General features: G+C 38.7%; 1 protein-coding gene across 6 annotated transcripts in view; it reads left to right on the top strand.

Moving 5' to 3' along the window:
• rbfox3a (RNA binding fox-1 homolog 3a) overlaps positions 1-22,929 on the top strand; it is a 498,709-nt gene that overhangs the window by 150,100 nt on the left and 325,680 nt on the right. For 5 of the 6 annotated variants that reach the window (XM_051123725.1, XM_051123728.1, XM_051123727.1 and 2 more), the window contains exon 3: positions 7,771-7,822. The exons of the other annotated variant lie outside the window; for it this stretch is intronic. The gene's annotated coding sequence lies outside the window, so the exon portion shown is untranslated. The remainder of the gene's footprint in view (positions 1-7,770; positions 7,823-22,929) is intronic. 6 annotated transcript variants of the gene reach the window in all.

Below are 22,929 nucleotides of genomic sequence, written 5' to 3'. Positions count from 1 at the left end.
CTTCTTCCTCGGCTGGGATTGTTTAGAACCCTTTGAAGCTGCATTTAAACTGCATTTTGGAAGTTCAAATTCGGGGGCACCATAGATATCCACTATATGGAGAGAAATCCTAAAATGTTTTTCTCAAAAAACATAATTTCTGGAAATGAACTACTCGTTTTAATAAAAACCTATAATCAGGAAATTAATTAATTGTTTAAATCACGCTTTCGGCACTTTTATAAGCGCTAACTTAACATATAAAACAAATGGACCAGTTATCAGTACAATATGACCGAAGCACAGTTCTTTTAATTGTGCATAATTGTGCACGTTCACCAGTGCACTCGAATGGGTGATGGATTTCATTCTGTTGAGAAATTGCCACTTTGAAATGTTATGGAGAAAGTCAAACGTTATCTAAACTTGTTGTAGAATTTATATTAGATAATCTATTAAGGGAATAGATTGTTCCCTATTGATTTATATTACAACTGTGGCATGTTGTAGCTATTGTTGCTAAATGTGCATAACAAATGCTATATAGATTAATAAAATTAAAAAGTCATTATTGGCCTGGTAATGATTAATTTTAGGCTATAACAAATGCCACAATTAATGGAGTAGTTCACTTCCAGAACAAACATTTACAGATAATGTACTCACCCCCTTGCCATCCAAGATGTTCAAGTCTTTCGTTCTTCAGTCTTTTCTTCAGAAACATTTCAGGATTTCTCTCCATATAGTGGACTTATATGGTGCCCCCGAGTTTGAACTTTCAAAATGTAGCTTCAAAGGCCTCTAAGCAATCCCACTGAGGAAAAAGGGTCTTATCTAGTGAAACTATTGGTCATTGTCTAAAAAAAAAAATCAACAGTTTATATACTTTTTAATCTCAAATGCTCATCTTGTCTAGCTCTGCGTGAACTCTGTGTATTCCGGTTCAAGACAGTTAAGGTATGCCGAAAAACTCCCATCTCATTTTCTCCTGCAACTTCAAAATCATCCTACATCGCTGCAGAAGTACCGTCCAAGTGTTTACAAAGTGAGCATGCATAGACGGTCAAGTGCCCTTTACAACAAAAGGTAAAGCAGTGATGGAGAACGATTTTGAAGTTGGAGGAGAAAATGAGGTGAGAGTTTTTCAACATATCCTACCTGTCATGAACCGGAGTTGACGCAGAGCAAGACAAGACGAGCATTAGAGGTTAAAAAGTATATGAATTGTAAACATTTTTAGAAAATAACTCATCGTTTTGCTAGATAAGACCATTCTTACTCTGCTGGGATCTTTTAGAGCCCTCTGCAGCTGCATTTAAACTGCATTTTGGAAGTTCAACCTTGGGGGCACCATAGAAGACCATTATATGGAGAGAAATCCTGAAGTGTTTTCCTCAAAAAACATAATTTCTTTATGACTGAAGAAAGAAAGACATAAACATCTTGGATGAAAAGGGGGTGAGTACATCTGTACATTTTTGTTCTGGAAGTGAACTACTCCTTTAAGAACTAAGGTACATTTTTATAAGAGTGTAAAATGAGAGTGATGGAAAAACCTGGCCTTCACAAATCCTAAGAGATGATCGATTAAATCATTACGAGCCTGATGAACTGGAGAAGGAAATGAACATCAATATAAGGAAATTTTAAATTGACTTCCCATGTTGAATTAGAACATTCTGTCAAACTATAGCCTAAGTGCCTACTAATATAAAAATACATTGCATATCCTATGTAAATAAGTCATTGTTAACTAGGGTATTACTTTATTGAAGTTACGTTATCAACCAACACACAAATGTGTGGATGATAGCACAAAAATCATTTTACACAAATAAATAAGCAAACAAACAAATAAACCTTATGAGGGAGCAAGAGCTGGAACTCCATTGTTTAAACCAAAACTGTGCCCTTGGTTGAAATGTGGCCTGGACTTGTTCTTGACTTGCTTTCATTGCCATGTTTACAGTTCTAGTCAGTGTAAACAGCCATTGTGTATCCAAACATACTGATACAAAACATATACTGATATTTCAGGCCTGAGAAAATGTGTCTTCATGGCCGTAAGCCCTCTAGCTCTCCACTGTGGATAAAGAGAAGAGCTGAACAGCGTGTGTCAATTTAACATCGCCTTATGTTTATACCGCTGATTCTTCTCTCGCTGCCTCTCCTTTGCTCGCAGCGCATGATCTTTTCCCTCAAATGGGAAAAAATGATTCTCAACTACAGCACTGCGGTTCAATATATCCCTCTGTATCAATACATCACTTTGACAACAGTAGATGTTGAACTTCATGTGAATGTATCTATAGTGTGATTCTCTTTTGTATTTTTCTGCCTGACGTATGAAGCCTAGCATCAGCCTTTGGCGCAAACAGAACACGATCGCACGTCTGAGATATCGAAAGATGCTTCATATTAAAAATTAAATATGCATGACGGTTAAGCAGAATTGTACATTAGGAAGAATAATATATTTCGCTGGTATTGTGTGTTTTTTGTATTTTGTGTGGTGAAGGATTCCTGAGAAAGACAGGTTTGATATTTTGTAACGTAACAAGATTCGCTGCTAAATCGAGGCTGGAAAGAGTCAAAGTTCACGTCTCGAGTACCACGGGCTACGCCAGTGACTCTGTATCTAGCATAGAGAGTCATGTTTCTTGCTCCAAGGTTGCCATGGAAACTATACTGGCAAAACAGCACCAAATGAGTAATGTCCCCATATGCTTTTTGTGCTATTGAAGGAAAAAAAAATATTTTAATTGCCCAGAATTAAGGAGAGGAGGGAGAAAATGTGCTAGTTCTGCTCTCCGTAAGCTCATTATTTATTTATTTCGATTTTATTTTTTCTCGATAAAGCCTCGCGTGATGAAAGACCATCTGTCATGTCTTAGCTGTCTTTTCCTTTGCAGTTTGCTTGACTTTTTAATTCCGATTTCCCTCACTCATCGAGCGCCTGGACGGGCGATAATGAGACTGTCTTAATTAATAAGAACGCACCCACCTAGCTCGTCTCAGAGCGATGGGAAAGACGGCCCCCTCTATTAGGCAGGACGTACACGGTGCCCCTGACCAAATTACAGTCATTTCATTTGCTCTCCTCCTCATCACTTATGTAAAGATTCTCGCCCCGGGTGGAGGTGTTGGGACGGCGTGGGGGCGTCAGAATAGCTGCTGAGGGATAAAACAAGAAAACAACACTGACAAGCAAATAAAACCAGACAAAGGGCTTTGACAAAAGCTTATGTATATATGTTTGCTAAAGGAGGTGGTTCTATTTCGGATGGCGCGTGCGTGTGTATGCGTTTCTTTTGCTTGTGGGAGAGATTTATAACGCAGTTTAGCCGAGCGCCCATTCTCTCCTTTTCGCTTTCACGCCCACGTGTGTGCAAACACACACGCGACGTAAGATTCGGCGGGGAAGCCGGTGGGAGCGGCAGCTCTGTTTCACAGGGGGTGGATGGGTGGGACTGCGGCCGGAGCGAGTGATTCTAAGGCAGCTGATGAATGGTGCCACTGATGGGTCATTTGTCCCGGTGATAGAGTTAGCCACTGCCCTTTGGGAGGAAGAATAAAATAAAGAAAGCTGGAGAGGAGCGTGACGGATCGGCCAACGGTAACAGAATAAGTGGCTGCCTCACACATGGCTACCGGAACCGACCTTCCTCTAATTGGACATTCTCGGGGAGCAAGAGGGCAGAGAGTGTGTCTCACATAACATGGAGACAGGCTGGACATGGTGACAGAGAAAAAGGCATTGGGTTTACACAGGGAGGGATGCACATCAAAGATTGCACATCAAAGAATACAAAGGGATTAGACTTTCCGAACTGTGCTTTTGGCCTCAAAAAAGTGGAGTGAACAAATGAAGCATTATATTACAGGGATGACAATTTTTAATGTGTTAATTTAGTGCAATTAATGATATTCTAATATATATATATATATATATATATATATATATATATATATTATAAAGTTTTTGATCTTTCAGAAATTATTCTGATATGCTGATTTGCTGCTCAAGAAACATTCTTTATTATTATTATCAATATTTAAAACCGTTGAGTACATTTTTTTTTAGGATTCTGAATAGAAAGATCCAAAGATCAGCATTTATCTGAAATAAAAAGCTTTTGTAACACTATACCACACTATACCATTTAAAAGACTGGAGTCAATATATATGGTGGGAGAGAAATTATAGAAATTAATATTTTTATTTGGCAATGATGCTTTAAATTAAAAGTGATGATAAAGACATTTATAATGTTACAAAATATTTGCATTTTAGACAAATGCTTTCTTTTCATCAAAGAAGCCTGAAAAAATTCTAATCAGCTGTTTTCAACAATAATAATAATAAATGTTTTTGAGCAGCAAATCAGAATATTAGACTGATTTCTGAAGCATCATGGAGTAATGATGCTAAAAATTCAGCTTTGAAATCACAGGAATAAATTACACTTTAAAATATATTCAAATAGAAAACAGTTATTTTAAATAGTAAATAGGTTGGGTTATTATTAATAGTAATTGTTATGCCATGTAATTCATTTGATTATATTTACTAACAATTAAGTTAAACTTTCATAATGGCAGGAATATACCACCAAGCAGTTTTTCCACACAATTGCATAGGTTATTACAGCAATTTCACAGTTTGCACTTTTTCAGTAAATCTCATATGATGCATCTCACAGCAAATAAATCAAGCATGCATCATGTTAATGCACTGAGGTGTCAAACTGTAATGCGGGTCAAAGGAGAATAAATGTGTTTTGGGATTGTTTCTAATAGCAAATCATCACCTCAGCATGCGCTTATCAAAACTAACTGAGACTGGCAAGCTGGCAAAGTTCAACATGCTTTAAATAGCAGCACTTAGGAGTCCCTCTTGCCTGCATGAGGATGCAATGCGAAAACATGGATGCTGATAGTAAATGCAGTAAAATTTTGGACACAACTTTTTATTTTATTTTATATTTTAAACATTTGACTAATTAAGTGTGTTTTATTCTCATTCCCATAGACAGTATTCAAGCTGCTTTTATAGCTGTTGTGTGAACAGGACAATTCATAAGTCACACCTGTTAGTAAATATGTTTGTCAGTCCCAAACACTGTCAACATAGCCAGTGTGTGACATCCTCAGCATCCACTGATTTTTTTTTTTTCTTCTGCAAACATTTTCCAAGCCACTCTCTCTGTGACTTTCCCCCCTCTCCACCCGGGCGGAAGGAGGAGAGAGGAGTGGGGGGGGTGTTATCCAGGCTGGCAGCCCAGAGCACCCTTTTTGAAGCTGCTCTGAAGAGCATGGTCTAGGTAATCTCTGCTCGGCTGAAAGCCGTTTACAGAGAGAAGGAGACAGAGGAAGAGGTTATACTGGGGAGAGAGGATGCAATGGAGAGTGACGGAGAGAGAGAGAGAGAATGAAAGAAAGAAAGAGAGGCAGGGGATATGAAAGAAGAGCGAGAACAGAGCCCAGGCAGAGGATGATAAGGCCGGGGGGATTTCGTTGCTGTTTTGGGGTCAGATTAGGAATGGGGTCTTGCTTTTGTCACTTGAGGAGAGAAGGAGAGAGAGAGAGACACACATCTGAGAAGCAGATAGAACAGTGTTGCATTGTGGACTCCTAAAAGTCCCTCTCTGCTTTTGGGTTTTTTAGTCCATTGTAAATTCATGTTCCAGTTCTATTTGATCTTTACATAGATTTCATGGTTAAAGGCACATGGATCAGAATTTAGCAATACGCAACAAATATAGTTTCTATTAACATGTTAGTATGCTTTTTGCTTCATATTTCTTGTACAGAAGCATGCTCCCACTAACTGTTGGACTAATTATTTGCACTTTCCTTTCAAACTATTAGTCATCAAATCCTCTGTAAACATTTTTCTGAGATCAGCTAAAATCAGATTACTCACAGGTTATTATTGCAAGTTCATTTTGATCTGGTTATGACTGAAAGCAGTGATGTGAGTGGGTGTTTTTAACTTTGTAATTAGTCATTTAACCAGTTTATTCCACCTTTTGCTAATCTATGGACTGCTTCCAAATACGATAGATTCATTTTGTCAGCGTATTCAGCCTGTAGCAGTGACATGGAGGCACTGACTTCTCTCATGTGACTTTTCTTAAGTATTTCACTGTTCTTCAAGGGAAACATACAGTAAGAGACACTGCCTCCCTATGAAACTTTATCCATTACCCACTAAACATTGGATGTCGGATAGACGGGCAGATCATGTATATATTGGGTCCGTCGGTCCATGACCAATCACTACGACGTCACATTGCGCAGTGGGTAGTATCATAGTTGCAAAAAATGTGAAAATTCACAAGCAAAAAAGTCCATTGTCAACAGTGTAGCAATGTATAAAGCACATGTCGCAAAGAAGTCACTTTCTTTTTTTTTTTTGGTTTATGAGGCAAATTCGCTTGACCAACTTAAATCTGATTCAAAATCCAAATCAAATTATTTCCTGTTATTATAGTCCTATATAAATTACTGCATTTTGCCCAAACACACACACACACACAAAATAAACTAAAATAAACTAAAAATTCCGTTGTTTTTTTTTCGTTTTTTTATAGTTGATTATTGCTCATCAGAATCTTTTTTGTGATGCCACTGCCTCTGCAGAAAAAATCCCCTGATAGAGAAAAATGGAAAGAAAGAGAGAATAAAAGATTGGACAACAACTGTGAGACCAAAAGATAGAGTTGGTTTACAGCGCAGTGTTGCAATGTTGATCATAAGTTCTTAATCAAAGGCAGTTCAGAGATAAAGTGATCTAATAGAGCTGTCTAAACACATACTCACATATTCCAGGCAAACACACTAGCCTATAAAAAACGCTTAAGGGAATATTTTACCCAAACATGAAAAATCAGTTATTATTTACTCACCCTCATGTTGTTCCAAACTTACACTACACGCTGTAATTTTTCCAGCGAAACACACATTTTTAAACAACATTCACCTCAATTTCACACTCTCAAGCTGTAAAATCACCATAGAAGTGGTCTGTATGATGTTCAACCTTTATAGATGCCATATTTGAGAACTGAGTTAGTTAATAATGACTTACATTCTGTTTTTCATCACATAAACCTATCTGAAGCTGGCTTTAGAAAACTTAATATAGCACACAAGCCATATGGACGCATTTTTGCGTTTTAACAGCCTGTGATCACCATGTTGATCTATGGAAAATATCAGTGTGGAGATTCATTAAAGTATTTTCTTGAGTTCCACAAAAAGCCTGCGGTTTCAAACAGCATGAGGGCAAATAAATTTAAATTTCTGAGTAACTGATTTTATTAATGCATTCCCAAAAATCATTAAAACTGCAAAAACATGTCGTATTGCCACGCAAAGCACAATGAAGCTCATTATTTGCCTGGTTCTGTTGCTACAGTAAACAATCATGCACTAACTGCAAGGTTAAATTAGGTATCTAGTTCACCCAGTGGTGTCACATGACTGAATAACAGTAAGAAAAGTCTCCCATTCGTGTGTCGAACTTTTAAAAGTACAGCATCTTCCCACGTGTCCTTTATTCTCATCACATGTTCCCTCCCTCCGCTGCCTCCCCATTTCTCTCCTACCGTTCGGCTTCATCCTCGTTCTCCTCTGTGTTTCAGTTTCTTTTCTTGTGTTTTTTTTTCTGTATGTGCCGGCTCTTCGTCACCCCTCCCTTTCTCTTAACTGTGCTTTCACAGCTGACTGTTCTCTCTTTCTCTCTCTCTCTCTTTTTCTCTCTCTCCCGCTCTTCCACCCGTGCAGGTTCATCGGACAGAGTGACTTGCCACGCTCCGACTGCCCCCTTCTCCCCACAGTGAGTATTGTCATGCTAATTTTACTGATCGGCACCGTGTAGAGAATTTCTGTGGTCGCGCTTTGCTTTTTCCGCGTTCTGCGCTTATCTGTTTTGGAGGGGGACAGTCGAAATGTGTGATGCATGAGAGGAAAGAAAGGGAAAAAAATGGAGATAGAAAGAGAAGGAGAGCAGAATTCATGTGTGATTGTCAGAGTTTTGAGAGTTGAGCTCTGTGAGATTGACACATCTTTGGACTACGGCTGTAAAAGTTGTGCTTTGTGTATGTGGAAATGCTGAACGTGGATGAAAAGGTGCTTAAAGAGGCTAAATCTCAGTCTAATTTAATGGAAGTTGACATACATTCACTTTAGTCTGTGTGAGTGTAAACATACTGTAGTGTTGCTTTGCATTTGAGTACATGCAGGTAGAAAGTGCTTTATGGTTTCTTTTTCTTCTCAGACAATTTATGTCAGAGCTGCATGAATTTAATATTGCTTTGACCTTAAAATGCTTCAGCTCATTTGAATTATATCCTTCAATTTATGTAGGAAAAGTCCAAGATTCTATTACAGAGCAAAGCTTGAGGCGTTCACATTTATACACATGCAAATTATTATTTTTTTTTCTTTTCGAAATTTTCACATACCTTAATATTTTTGATAATTTAGTATACCTTGAAATTACAAATCCTGCCCCATGACAAAATACCTTTATCTGCTAACTGGCAATTTAGGACAGCACTTTTTAGACAAGGCCTGCAGGTGATAAACAGACAGGGTGGTGAATTAATAGCAGACGGTCTTAATTCACTAACACAAGCTGAAAGCAAAGAAAACACCGTGTCTGATTAATGTAAATATGCATGAAGAAATGAGGGGAGATCCTTTACGCAGGGTTTTTTATATAGTTGTCTTTGCAACATTATAAAATCATAGACTCATTTATCTCTGTCAACACCATAGCATAAGCTAATAGCAATTTATACGAATGTTAAACATGCATATGTAGAAATGAACAGGAATCCAGCATAATAGTGCTAACATCTTTGTAAAGTGTTAACTTAACTACAATGCTAAACGTAAATTGAGCTGCTGGAGAAGATACAATGCCTAACATCACAGAACCAACAAAAGAAAGTTTGACTGGAAGTGCTGAGTAAGGATAAGACTATCTAACCTCAAGCAGACTGCTATTATTCCCTAAAAAAAAAAAAAAAAAAGGAAAGCGTCTTGTATCATAAAAAACCTTCAAATGGTGCTATTGATTCCATGCATACAATAAAAAAGAAAAGCAAAGATATATGTCTGAGGCTTATAATTTATCTTTTGCTATTCTCTGCAGTCTGAGCGTGTGGCAAGGCTTGCCAATGTCAGCAAACCTAACATTACTTACTCCTCAACAAATTTGTTAGTCATTGCTCAGAGCCGGGCTCTCGCGCATGACTTGGATGGCCATTGAGATGTGGTGTATTGAAGGGGAAGGAACACACTCTGGCCCAAAGCTCAGGCCCGATGACACAGAGCGAGCAAGAGGACTGGAAAGGTGAAAATCTCCTCGAACTCTCCTCGAGAGTCGCAGGGCTTTCAAGGTGAATTTGGACGAGAGGGGTTCGGCTGGTTAATCTGTACAGACAAAACATTGTTTCCGGAGGCGATCCTTGGCTAAAAGATCCCCAAGGCTCGGCGATAGCATCGCAGAGGTTTAATCGTGAAACAAACTAGTAACCTACTCTGGTCATGTATTTTGCCTAGAGCTTTTCTGAGCACTGTGGAATCAGACAAAATGCATCCAAGCTTTTCGTGTGGAAACAGCACACTGAAGCCTAGCTGAGTATCACGGGTTGTTTCAAATCGAATATCTGCTTTTGGCTCGGAGGTTGAATTTTTTATCATTGTCAAATGAACCAGATGTACAGTCGGTTGCGTTGTAGCACTTTGACGCCTTTGATATCTCCTAGTAGGGTTTTTTTTCTTCTTGACAATACAGTACGTGCCATTGGCCGACTGTTTATTTACAGTATGCTTTAAAGAGGACAAGAAAAATGTTGCAAGGCGAATTCTTTTTTTTAGCTTAGCTTTGAAGTGAGCTCTGTTACCTTTGTATCGATACCTCAGGCAACAAATAAACAGCCTCGGGCTACTGATGAAATGTATTTTTTGTATACAGCGCAACATAACGCAGGCCGCAGCTTTGACAGTAGATGCAGATTTTCCTGCACAATGTGATAATAACAAATGCTTGATTTTCTCTCACTGCTACACATAATATCCATGTGTATTCCGCCATATGTGCGAGCACATGCCTCGCTGAAATCTTTAGAGAGCGAATGCATGCACCAGTACCACCCCTCCAGCGTCTCGCAAACCCTCATGTTGTGACATTTCTGCTGCGAGACAGTGTAAAGTTCTCTTTTTGAGGCTCTGTCACAGTTTTTGCCCTGTGTAATGTAGTTTTGATACAGAGACTAGATCAAATACTCTGTGATCTTTCACGCTTAAATTATTTAAGGTCCCAAGATTTTTAAATTTAATATCATGCACATCGATATCTAGCCTCTCTCTTTCTGGGGATTAGACTCGCTCCTCAATAAGATATGATGCGGGTCTCGTTTTTACATTGTGTCGTGTTGCCGTTTTTCTGCTCATTTGGAATGTGACTACTTGTTTCTTTTCCTTTATTTATTAGGCCTGATGGCTTACCTTTGAGACAGATCGATGCTGTCAGTCACTATAAATGAGAACCACTCCACCAATTATAGATGATTAAGTTAGCCTCCGCCAGTCAGAGCGCCCAAATCCCAGGTGTTTGCGAACGGCTCGTCTGCCGGTGTGGAATTTGACTGAATACCTGAAAAGAATTACAAGGGTGGCGTTACTCATCACGTCGGCCGAAAAATGAACCGCGCGAGCGTGACAATTCCAGTTTGTCAGATGCGCAGCAGAACATATGGAAGTTTCATGAAGTAACATGAAATAAATCTGCAAGACAACATGTCTGTTCCATTTCATTAGATTTATAAATTTGCGTGACACTCTCAACATATGTGATGGGAGAAAAAATAGACTGGGCCTTTGGCACTACAGCAGATGAAAAACATTTAACCTGGATGTGTTTTTTGCTCTTTGCTCGTTGGGAATAAATACACAGTTAATTTGGTCCTTACATCAAACTTTTTAAATTCCTTCAGCACGTAGGGCACACACTTTTAGTAATGAACTGACAAAAGCTGCAGTTGTTGTTTTGGCTAGTCTGGATTTCTATGTAGTTATGGCTACAAAATCAAATCATGAACCACCGTAACAATTTGCACAGGCTTTGGCTTCACAATCATGCAAATACGGAACGCAAACATGGCAGTCAATTAGACGATAATATCCAAGTTTTGTCATTTACTCTGTTTTCCTTCATATTATCAAGGAAATCCTCTTACATGCCACAGTTGCAGTGAAGTTGACACTTGTCAGAGCTACAACCGAGCACCTCTTTGTTCTACCACTCCGGCTGTGTGTGTGTGTGTGTGTGTGTGTGTGTGTGTGTGTGTGTGCGCGTCTCATTAAATGTGGATGGTGAACTTGCTGCAGATTGCCTGGAGATTGCCGCTCTCTCTGTGTAGCAGAGAAGCCCCCGTCCGTAGATGAGGTGCGATTGACATTTCTCACTGGCCCTCCGCGGGGTGTCTGTAAGGATCTTGAACCCATTCAGACTGGCTCCGAAATCAAATCACTGCCACCGCCACCGGTCTCAATGGCCACATCAATTATTTAGCACCGACTCGAGTGATCCAAAAGGTTGGGGGAATTTGATTTTGCAGGTACCTCTGGCTAGCAGGACCTTTGACACCTGTCTGTGCAAAAGGGGAGGACAATGATAATGTACCAAAGGTTAGTCACCTTATGCTGATTTGTGTGTGAAATGGTGCTTATTGATGCTTGTTCCACAAAAAATGATGCTAATTGTGCCGAAATCATCTCCTTTGTGCATACTCCCATGGATGATGAATTTTCCAGAAGAATGTCCTCGATTCCTCCAGTTGGTAATGTTTTGGAGGTAGCTTGGGGTTATCTGAGCTAATTAAAGTTTGATTTGATCAAAGTACACTCTTTTTCAGCTTGAATTTTAATTAGGCGATGGGTCACTGGTCCCCGGTCCATTGCAAGGACATCTGCAGACTTTCTAACGTAATCTGAGACTCTTTTAAATTCAATTTAGGGGATTTAATAGACGACGGTGGCTTTCGGACAGTGTGCGGGGATAACCATCTCGTCTGCCGGGATAAAGTGGGGGCGGCGGCGGTCTCCCGAGACGATCTCCGCGGCCCCACTTCGGGCAGTGTCGCAACGGCGACTCTCGCTCCCTTTGGCCCATTACCGCAGACAATTGAACCCACTATCGCCGCCGCGACAGAGGGAATGTGTTAAGTCACCGGCTTATTTGTCCCTCTGCTATCTGTCACCGGCACGAGCTCTGCCAGCATATGCAGAGTGCCTTTTCATAACGATAAAAATCTGCGAGCTGACGCGCAGGACAGATATCTGCAACAAAAGGATGAATGCGGCGGAAGAGACCCCTTCCTAATGCCCCCCTTCCTCTGCTTCCCTGAGATGGGAGGGAATTCCATGGCAGCAGAATCAATTTGCAGCTTGGGGCCCGTTTGTGGGAGTATTGCTTTTTATGTGATATGATCTTTGCTTTACATTTCCGGAGGTCAGTACAGACACAGAAACAAGGTCAAGCGAGACTTGATCGACAGTTTCTCTGTCTGCGGCGGCGAAACAATTACCCACTTGGGGATGGCGGGGATATTAAACCGTTGGGCTTTAAACATCTGAGAGGAATCTCCTATTGGATTTAAAGCCGTTCCAGATCTGAGCCCCCGTGTCCGTTGATTAATAGCTTTCCTCGTTTCTGCTGCCCCAGGTATTTATGCATGTTCTGATATGGGAGAAGTGAGGGTCAATTTAGGGCCAGGCCATCACGTCCGCTCTGGAGAACGATGATATATTTGTCGCTTGCCTTAATGCTAGCAAGTGGAGGCCTTTCTCTTTATTATCATGGTAATGCAAAAGAATTCGCAGCGATGTCCTTCAGCATGGAACGTGTCGCTGAAACCCAATGGCTCGGTTTGCTTTCGAAGCCGTGGTCTGCAGCGGCCCGACCCGATGCCAGATCTTTGGTGAGGAAACTTTGATCAAACAGATGCCATGTGAACTCTGTCCATCCACTCTGGAGCCCAGTCAGGGCATTTCCACATGGAAAACAGTGCAGGGCGAAGGGCCAATGCTATTATGTTTAATATATGCATCAACAATTTGCAACTATTAGATTATACCTCCTGGTTTTTTTTTTTCTCCCTTTAGTAGAAGGTCAATGTATACTCCAGCCCATTTCAAATGGCCCTTAATTATACCAGAGGGAGGGTCCGGGGCCCTTCATTTGTCATTTAGCACTTGTGAAGGAGGCCCACAACTTTGTGTTTGTCCCCATTAATAGGCATTTCTGATTGAACTTCGATTTAAACACGAATTTCCCCAAAAATGCATAATAAAGTATATTCAATTCAATACAGTATTCAAATCAGAGTGATTGTTCTTTTTTAAAAATAGCAAATAACATTCTCATTCCAGAACTGACCCTTCACAAAAACCTGCCCTCCTTAGTTACTGTTGCTATGTCCTATAAACAGTGCTGCTCTCACACTAAAAATACATTGCGGAGCAAAGAGGAAACTGACAACACCCCGACAGACAAGACAGAGCAGGTAAAAACGGTATACTACCGTAAAATTACATGTAATGTCCAATACAGCTTTTCACCGTAACCATTTAACAGGTTTTTACTGTAGCATTTTTACAGTCTTTTACCGTTAAATCCACAGTGCATGTACAAAACAACTTTTTTTTTTTTTTTTTTTTTTTTTAAATCACTTTTTTAGAGTGATATGACAGTAAGTAAATGACAATAGAGTTTTCAATGCTAAAGCTAATAGATGCAGAATGAAATCAGATAAACTTTAATTTTGATTGCATGGGTGTTTTTAACAAACAGCCATAAAGCTTTCAAGGCCTCAAATCGCCTGGACACCCCGAACAAATGAACACCCAAGTGCACTTTTACTTAGTTAACACTTCTGTGAATTCCAATATTAGGGGAACAAATCACAGAGTCTGCTGTGGTTGTGCTCATATAGCAAGTGGCAGTGAGAAAATATCATCTAATAATGCTGGGGTTTATGTGCATATTTTTAATTTCCTTGTTTACCAAAGACATTGCAGGGGACTTACAGTGGGAGTGTTGTTAACTCTTATTGCAAGCAGCTTCAAGGTTTCACGCAAGAACGCCTTGATACTGCTGTTAATAGCCTGCACAGCTGTGGGGAATGACTAGTGAACCTCTCCAATTTTCCTCTTACCATTATTACGTTATTTTAATGTATTTTATTCCATTTAATTATCCAAGTTCATTCAGTTAAGAAAAAAAGAATGAAAAGAAAGCAAATTTCAAGGTCCTTTAACCTCAAGGAGGCAGAGACCTCCCCAAATAAGCCCTCTCCTTGCGTACACGGCATCCCATTAGCTGCAGACAGAAGCGCCCTGCATGGACTGCTGGAGAAATGAGGGTGAGGGATGGCAGACTAGGAGATTTGAATATCTCACCATTAAAATGCACAAAGCTGGAGCATGTCTGCAGGGGAGGCTTTGAAATCCCCCCACCTTCAAGTCTTTTAACTCAATGTGTGCGCTCAGTCTGAGGACCCTGAGGGCTCCTGTCTCCGAAAGGGGGTGTTGCATGTTTCTATAGACATCACACACACACATTTTCAGACTCATAAGCACAACAGACCAAATATTAAATGTGAAATTGCTTTTTCTTTTCCCTTTTTTTCTACCTTCCAAGCTGTAACCTTGAAACAGAGGTCGCTTTAAATATGTAACTACTTATGGGTTCCTAGGCGCTCTGCTTCAGTGTTTGCGTGAGGCCAAGGTGTGGTAAACCAAATTCAAGATCAAGGCTTGTGCATAATATGGCTCATGAAAAGGGAATTCCGCTTTTTCATCTCAGAGGCCGTTATAAAAGTCATCGGGACATTCCGTAACTCTTTTTTAAAAGACGTTTTCTAGACAAAGGGTGTAGTGTTTAGTTATATGAGGGCAAAAATAATGAAATGTAAACAAGTGGTGCAACATCTGAAATTATTTCAAATGATCACTGATGTGTTTTGCTATGGCTTTAAAAGCTTTTCAGGTGATGATTCTTCACCTAAACCAATTTTGTGTGTGCGTGCCAAAAACATAATTTATTTACTCTAAATACACTTTAAAAACATTTTGCATTCATATTTACACTAGCCTTCAAGCATTTGTGATCAGTAAGATCTCAAGATTAGAAGTCTCTTATGCTCAGCAAGGCTGTACACAAATACAGGAATATTGCAAAATGTTATTAAAATATTAACATTACTATTACTCCAGTCTTCAGTGTCACATAACCTTTCAGAAATCATTCTAATATGCTGATTTGCTGCTCAAGAAATGTACTGACCCCAAAACTTTGAGCAGTAATGTATATACATGACAATATATCACAGTAATGTAGTTTTGTTTTGTTGTTTTGATGCTTGTATTGTGTGATATGTCCTATGAAGGGAAGAATGTATATATGAATAATGTAATTTCAACATGTGCAAAGCACATGCAAGTCTATCCGAGGTACATACTGCTCTATAGAAAGGTATTTTCTGCTCTAAAAGGAGTAGATGTGAAATTCCCATTAAAAACCGAAGCTCTGCCGTGATATTCATGCATTTATTTAAACAGAGGGGAAAAATGTCATGATAATGAAAAGATTTCTCAGGAAGGAATCACATCTTTCACCCCTCACAGACAGATGAAGTGCAATATCAGATGTAGTAAAACCAGTGGCTAAATGTAATAGTATGACCTCTGGCTGGCACTGAGACACTCCAGATGGGCCAATTTGAAAGGATCACAATGTCCAACCATATGACTTTATTATAAAATAGCCACCATAAAAGGAGAGTGACTGTCTCTTATTTCTCTGAATGGCTCTGTACAGCAAGGACACTCGGTAACACCGGCACAGATCACAGGCTGGAGCATGTGGCCAAAATGCACTCACGATTTCTGTTGCAATTATTCACTCAACTGATTTAGCAGCTAATATAGTTGTTTTATAGCGAGCACCTTTCTCTGGCACTGAGTCGATCTTAAAGGAATAGTTCATTCAAAAATGAAAATTGAATGAAAATTTTCTTACCCTAAGGCCATTCAAGATGTAGATGAGTTTGTTTCTTCATCAGAACAGCTTTGGATAAATTACACTTCCTCACCAGTGGATCCATTGCAGTGAATGGGTGCTGACAGAATAAGAGTTCAAACAGCTGATAAAAGCATTGCAATAATCAAAAAGTAATCCACATGGAATCCAGTCCATCAATTATTGTTCTGCGTGTTTGTACGAAATCCATTTCAATAGATTTTTAACTTCAAAACATATTTTGGCTTCTGGCCAAAATATGAGACCTCTATCCATAATATTGCTTTCTCCAGTGAAAAGTTGTCTTGTCTTAATCAGGAGAGAAATGTTCACAGATCAAGCACTGTTTACAAGTCAAAACAATTCATAAAAGTTCTAAACAAATATGTTGGTGAATTTTGATGACTATTGGTGAATATTGTGGACTATAGAGTCTAGACTTGTTATTATGTACTTTCTGTTTTTATGGATTAATCCGTTTAAAGTTAAACTGGCTTAATAATGGACCTGTTTCTTAACACTTAAATGCATACCTTGGGTCTTTAGTGACCCAGGACGTCATTCAGTACAGTCTCTCCTTCATTTTTTTAAGTTTGACATCAACTAGTCAAGTATTCCTCAATCTATTCATTATAAACAATATAACAAGAAAAAAATAACAAAATATAAATGAGTATCTGTTTTGCTAAATAATTTTTTGTAAAAAGTGTCATTAGAGACCTAAGGTGTATAATAGTGTAAGTATATTTTTGGTGATGTATCTGATGACTCAATACGTGCAATTCACCTTCATTCCTCGAGGTGGCACTGTTTGATGGACAATAATGACGTGATGTTTCACTCATAATTATCGTAGACATAAAAAAAAAGAATATTATCAGCAAAAATCGAATTGGTTCCAGTTACTGTACGCAATAAAATAAAAATGTCACTGTTATTTGATGGTGGATGTGGCAAATAATGACTGTGATCAAAATATTGACTGTGAAATTGTTGAAAACGATAGTTTTGAGAATATATTTGAGATCGCGAATATGAGCCAGATGCTGAATGTACTGTGGAAGTGTGCTCTGAGGATGATGGCGATGGTAAAAAATTACGAAAATACGCTTTAAAAAAACAAAACATGCTTTATTTTATTCTTCTGTAACTGTTTTTAAAATAGCAAGAGTTTTTTGCTATTGCAGAAGTTAGAGATCCATCCGTGCTGGATATAAAGTCCGGGTTGCTAAAGACCAGAATATGTAATAATGATTGGCAAAACATTCAAGCATTTAAGGGTTAACTGATGAACTCGTGTCAAGTGAATTATAAGTTTTAATCAGCTGTTTGAACTCTCATTCTGACGGCACCCATTCACTCCAAAGGATCCTTTGGTGAGCAAGTGATGTAATGCTAAATTTCTCCAAAACTGTTCAGATGAAGAAACAATCTTATCTTGGATGGCCTGAGTGTGAGCAAATTTAAATTTTTAGCTGCCATGTTTCTTTAATAAGAAAGTTTTCAGTCTAGACCTGATTGCGTGGTCGAAAGTCAAGGTTTTGGGTCTGAACTGCCATGCAATTGCGTCATCTATGCTACGGCTACCACTGTGAGAACTATTGGCAGCCGTTTACCGTTGTAACAAGTTAACTGTAATGTTACAACTAATTCCCTCTGTAGGGCGATTCCAGTGGATGAGCAAAATTCGTAATGATATCCAATGTCAATTGCATCAAAACTTTTTTTTTCTGAAACTGTAAGTACAAATAAACTTGCGTCTTGCCCTGCAGAATTAAAGAGTGCAGAAACATAACTCCACAGCAGCCTTTGATGTGAAACAGTCCTCTCCGTCTCTTAACTGAAGAGGATTTTGGCAACAATTCCCTTTGATAGAATATACCTGGGCGTTTCTTAGTCAGAGAGTGTGTGGGCTTTTGATGTTGTGATCTTCTGAAAAGTTTTTGTTGTTGCTTCAGGGACGAAAGTCTGTTCTGTACTAGAAGTTTGTGGTGGGACGAAAATTAGTCAGCTGAGCAGTGGAGAGATTGATGTGTTTTGTGTCTTCAGGAAGGGTGGTTGGACTTCATTGCATTCAAGTGGGTTCACAATATGTCTCGTATGTTGCATGCTGTGCGGTATGACAAGTTGTTAGGCACAGTTACTTGTGCTGTTGCTATACTTTAGAGCTGAGATGTGTCATGAGTCTAAAGTCAAACTAATAAAAACAAATTGGTTGGTGAGAACTAAACAGGAAACTTTGCTCAAAGTGGGCCGGGAGTCACCAGTATGCAATTCTGCACTATTCTGTTCAAAGCACTTCGATCTTGTTGCTCTCACTAGACAAAGACGATTAGTCTCAAAAGCCAAGATTTTCAATGTAGTCATTAAATTTGGTGCGTATTGCCCATACAGATGTGCCTAAAATTGCATTTGTAATGATTGATCATGCATCAAAAATGAAAGTTAAAATTATCTTGAACTGATAAAAATGTGCAGTATACTGATATGTTATTCGCTCGGTATAAAAGTATCCACCAAATGCTTAATGTAGTGTTTCTTTAAATATTCAATATCATGAACTGACAAACTGCAAGCAAATATGGAACTACTGTATATATACACATTACAGGTGTCAAAAAAATAATAATAATTACATTTTTAATGTTAATGTGCTGAATTATAGACAAGTTTCAAGTTAAAAAAGTAAGTGTTTGTGCTGCCTTAAAAGTTAGGCAACATGAAATGTTAAGTTGTACTACGTGAAACGTGGATATTTGAGTTGAGTAAACTTAATTTTAAGGCAGCACGAACACTTACTTTTTCTATGTTTTTTTTAAGTTGTTTTTTGAAGCGTACATATGCACTGTAAAAAAAAATTGTTGGTTTAACTGCCAATTTTAAATTTAGTCTTAGTCTTTTAAACTAGTCATAGTCTTAATCCTGTGTCTACTTTTTAGTTATTATCCTGTTTAGTCAACCTTGTTCTGTTTTTGTGTAGTCAAGTTTTGGTTGACTAAATGTCTGAGCATTTTAGTCTGGTTTTAGTCAACAGTCACATTTTCGTCATGCTATGTAATGATTAAACTAATAAATATTTTTGCTCAAAATTATGATCACAGTGATTGTTGTCATTTGAGATTTTATTTTTGTATTTCTGGTATTGCACTTTTACAAATAAGCACAAATCAATAGAATGTGGACTCATTCTACCTCATCTAGGCCCGGTTTCACAGACAGGGCTTAGACTAAACCAGGATTAGGCCATAGTTCAATTAGGATATTTAAGTAATTTTTAGAAACATGCTTAAAAAAACATTACTGGTGTAAATCTTGAGACAAAACAAAGCGATTGATATATTTTAAGATTAGTCAATGCAAGTTTCTTTCATGTGAAACAGCTTAGACTTACATTTTAGTATAGGACTAGGCTTAAACCTTGTCTGTGAAACCGGGGGCTAGTGTTCTAAATTTAATATAGGCTATATAATTAATAGATTAATATCAAAGACCTACATATGCACTCTCCCTGTCTACAGAAAAAACTGGTAAATCATAATTTCAGATAATCGTCGGCACTTCCGCTACGAGGAGCGAGCACGTGCACGTGGTTGCCAGATTGCAAAAATTAAGTAAAATACTAAGTTCACTTTTACATGTTGTTTGAACATTAATGTGTTTTGGCAGTGTATGTACAAATCTGCCCTATAATGCTAAAAATCCATGCAGTGTTTTTTAATTAATCTGTAAAAATAATATTTCCTTTTTAAAACCGAGCCATTTCCAAATGCCTCTCCCACGATAGTTGATTGACATGAGCGTCTTACCTCAGATCAGCTGTAACAGTCCGACCTCCATTGTTTCGATGCCGGAGCAGGGATATAAGTTAGACAAGAGTATCTTAGATTGAGCGATTGACGTGTTGTGTTGCTGGATGTAATAATGAACGTAGTGGTCGTCATTTACTCCCGACATCTGAGCCGCTGAAGATGCAGTGGATTACGTTTGTTTGTGAAGTGAATGCACCTCCCGATCCACATATATCTGTCTATGTTCGCTCGAATCATTCGTTATCCAGCTTCACTTACAGCAGAAGTGAGTATAAGGTTTTTTTAACTTGTGGAAAATGGGCATCCGATGACCCCTTTAAAATACATTTTAATCACATTTTTTTATCGTCAACAATATTGCATTTTGATATAGTCACAGTTATCATTTATCGACCTTATTGTCGTCTAGTTATCGTCAAGCAACATTTTTTTATCATAGTTTTCATTAACGAATAAAATTAAGTAAACCTGGTTGCCTTCAAATTTTAAGTTAATTGAAACTAAAATTTGAGTTAATACAAAGAAAGAGTCTGGTTTAATCAACAGAAACAGAAAAGTATTATTGATATCAAATGTAAATAACAGTATTGTTTGGCAAATGAAGTAAATTTGCAGTGGGTTATTTCTTTAAATTGTTAAATGTTATTTTAATGTATGCTGTATATTTGATATCTCTGCATAAATATACAAGAACTTCGCAGCAAGGGGAGTACTGGCACTGATTGTTTTCCACTTTGAACATTTTAGCTAGCCAAAATGTAACCAAATTGCCTGCTAAGAGCTAAACAAGAAAATCTTTTACAAAATATCCTCAAATTAAGATTGTCTTATTTCAATGCCAGCCTTAATCTCTGCCCAGAAATGATTCCTTACAGTATAAGTAATGAGTTATACTTCATATTCCATTATATCAAGCAGTCAGGGAAATTTGCGTGTGCCACGTGAATAAAAGCCCCGACTCATTCAGTTCAGTTTCTTCACAATACTATAAAGGCCCTATAAGTATGATGTGGGAAATGTGCATGATTGTGTAGAGAAACACAGAGTGGTGTAAAAAGCTAAAGTAGTTGAGATGCCGTATTTTAACGTCTCTTTGTGATTGTGCGTTGATAAGAGCTGACAGATCTTCTTCCTAAGCGCAGGCAGGCTGATGACAGTAGACTATTCACAGCAAGGCACTGATCACTCTACGGCAGCTCTCTTTCTCTCTCTATTCGCTGCTTGAAAGAGGGTTTCGACGGCGGCATACCTTTTGTGTCATTTCACGGGCCGTGTTTTTTCATCAAGCGTAGCTGCGAGTAACTTGTAAAGCAGCTCAGCCGTGTGTCTGTCACGCCTTGCACTTCATTTCATACTCTTTTTTTTTTCTTAGTATGAAGGGAAGGTCTTTTTCACTTTAAAATAGGGGAAACTTTTAAATGAGGCACTTATACAACAAAGGGTTTTCTACAACTCTTACAGCAGCGGCCACCCCCTTCCTCATCTTTACTCGCTCGTTTCATCACCGTAAGACTACATCCTTTCATTTTGGTGGGATATTTGTCGGAGACTCCGCCGACTGCATAAGTAACGGGAGTTAATGTTTGAGGGACACCCGCGCCGATGGTCTATAATAAGAGGCCTCGCTAAGCCAAGGGTTTCCAAGGATATGAGCTCTTTAAACAAGCTTGCGCTGTACTGGGAGATTACTTTGTTAAATATTATCAGCAGGCCCATCCATCTTTGCACATTGTATCACTTGAACTACAATATCTGACCTTCAACACCAACTTGTAATTGAACTCGCTGCCGAGTCGCTCGGTGGAGTTTGACTTATGCTGGCTTTGCTGGAACACATCTCAGCATGACTACATTATCATGTCCTCTCTTCATCGCTTAGTTTTTCTCTTCACCTTTCCTTCTCTGCTCCCGCAGGAAAGAAAAATCACAGCTGAGATCTTAATTGTTTCACTTAGACAGTAATGAGATTAAATGGAGAGCAAATGGATCTTCTGCATCTGGGATTTTGCGATTGAGAGTGAAATATCATAACACTTTATGTCTCCACTAGTTTCAGAAAACAGTGACCTTAAACATTTTTCTTTCTCACTTGTGTATTTCTTAGGCTTTTGGGAGAAACATCTGAGAACACTTTTGTGAAACATAACTGAGACCTCCAAAAAAATCTCAAGAAAAATGTGTTTCAGGCTAAACACTTCAAACTACACTCAGATTTGCCAAGATACAAAGTCTGCCAACAAAAGTCAGATCTCATTTTAACCTCTACTCCTTTTGTATGTCAACAATTCTCATTGTGTCTGTAGTAGTCCTTCAAGATTTCAGGAGAAACATTTGTGACAAACTTGATACTTTGGTGAAACATAACTGAGAACTTAAAATCAACAGTACAACAGCACCGTTTCCTTCCACAGGATGTGTATCTTTTTTTTTCTTCTCCTAGACAGCAAAAAAAAGATCAAATTAATGTGTTACTTAGGTCTTCTTTTCCTCCTAGGAAAAAGAAGAGTTTCTGAAGAGATCTTAACTCTTCTGAGATTTACCAAGTTTTCTAGGATGCATCCTACTATAAACCTGCTATGTAGCCAGCATTCATTTGAATTTGTCAAATTTGTGTCCTTCTTTAGTTGAAACTTCAGTGAAATCTAAATGAGAAATCTCCATAGCTATGAAAGAGTAACCTGTGAGTGATAAACATTACCTGTCCTCTCCCATTCACCTCTCCTTCTTTCTTGTCCCTCTCCTCCTTTCTCTTTCCTTCTCCATATGGCTGTTTTTGCCAACAGCATGTATTCTATTTTAAGAGCGCGCTGAGATACGGTGCCGTACCATTTAAAGAGTGGGCTTTATCATATTTGTGAAGTTTGCTGGAGTCTAAACAGGAGCCGGTTATACTCCAGAGACTCGCGAGCACTCATTTTCCCTTTTGAGCTGACTCCAGTAAATCATTTGACACCACGTCTTAAAAAGAGATGCGTGCATCAAATCTGAATCCACCACAACAAAAGCTCCCGTTGCTTTCCAGTGAGATCCGGCGGCTCTGGT

Source organism: Labeo rohita, chromosome 12, assembly GCF_022985175.1.
Source record: "Labeo rohita strain BAU-BD-2019 chromosome 12, IGBB_LRoh.1.0, whole genome shotgun sequence".
NCBI classification, from domain to species: Eukaryota; Metazoa; Chordata; class Actinopteri; order Cypriniformes; family Cyprinidae; genus Labeo; species Labeo rohita.
The sequence above is the reverse complement of the archived record's forward strand: the minus strand, read 5'-3'. Positions and strand labels throughout refer to the sequence as shown.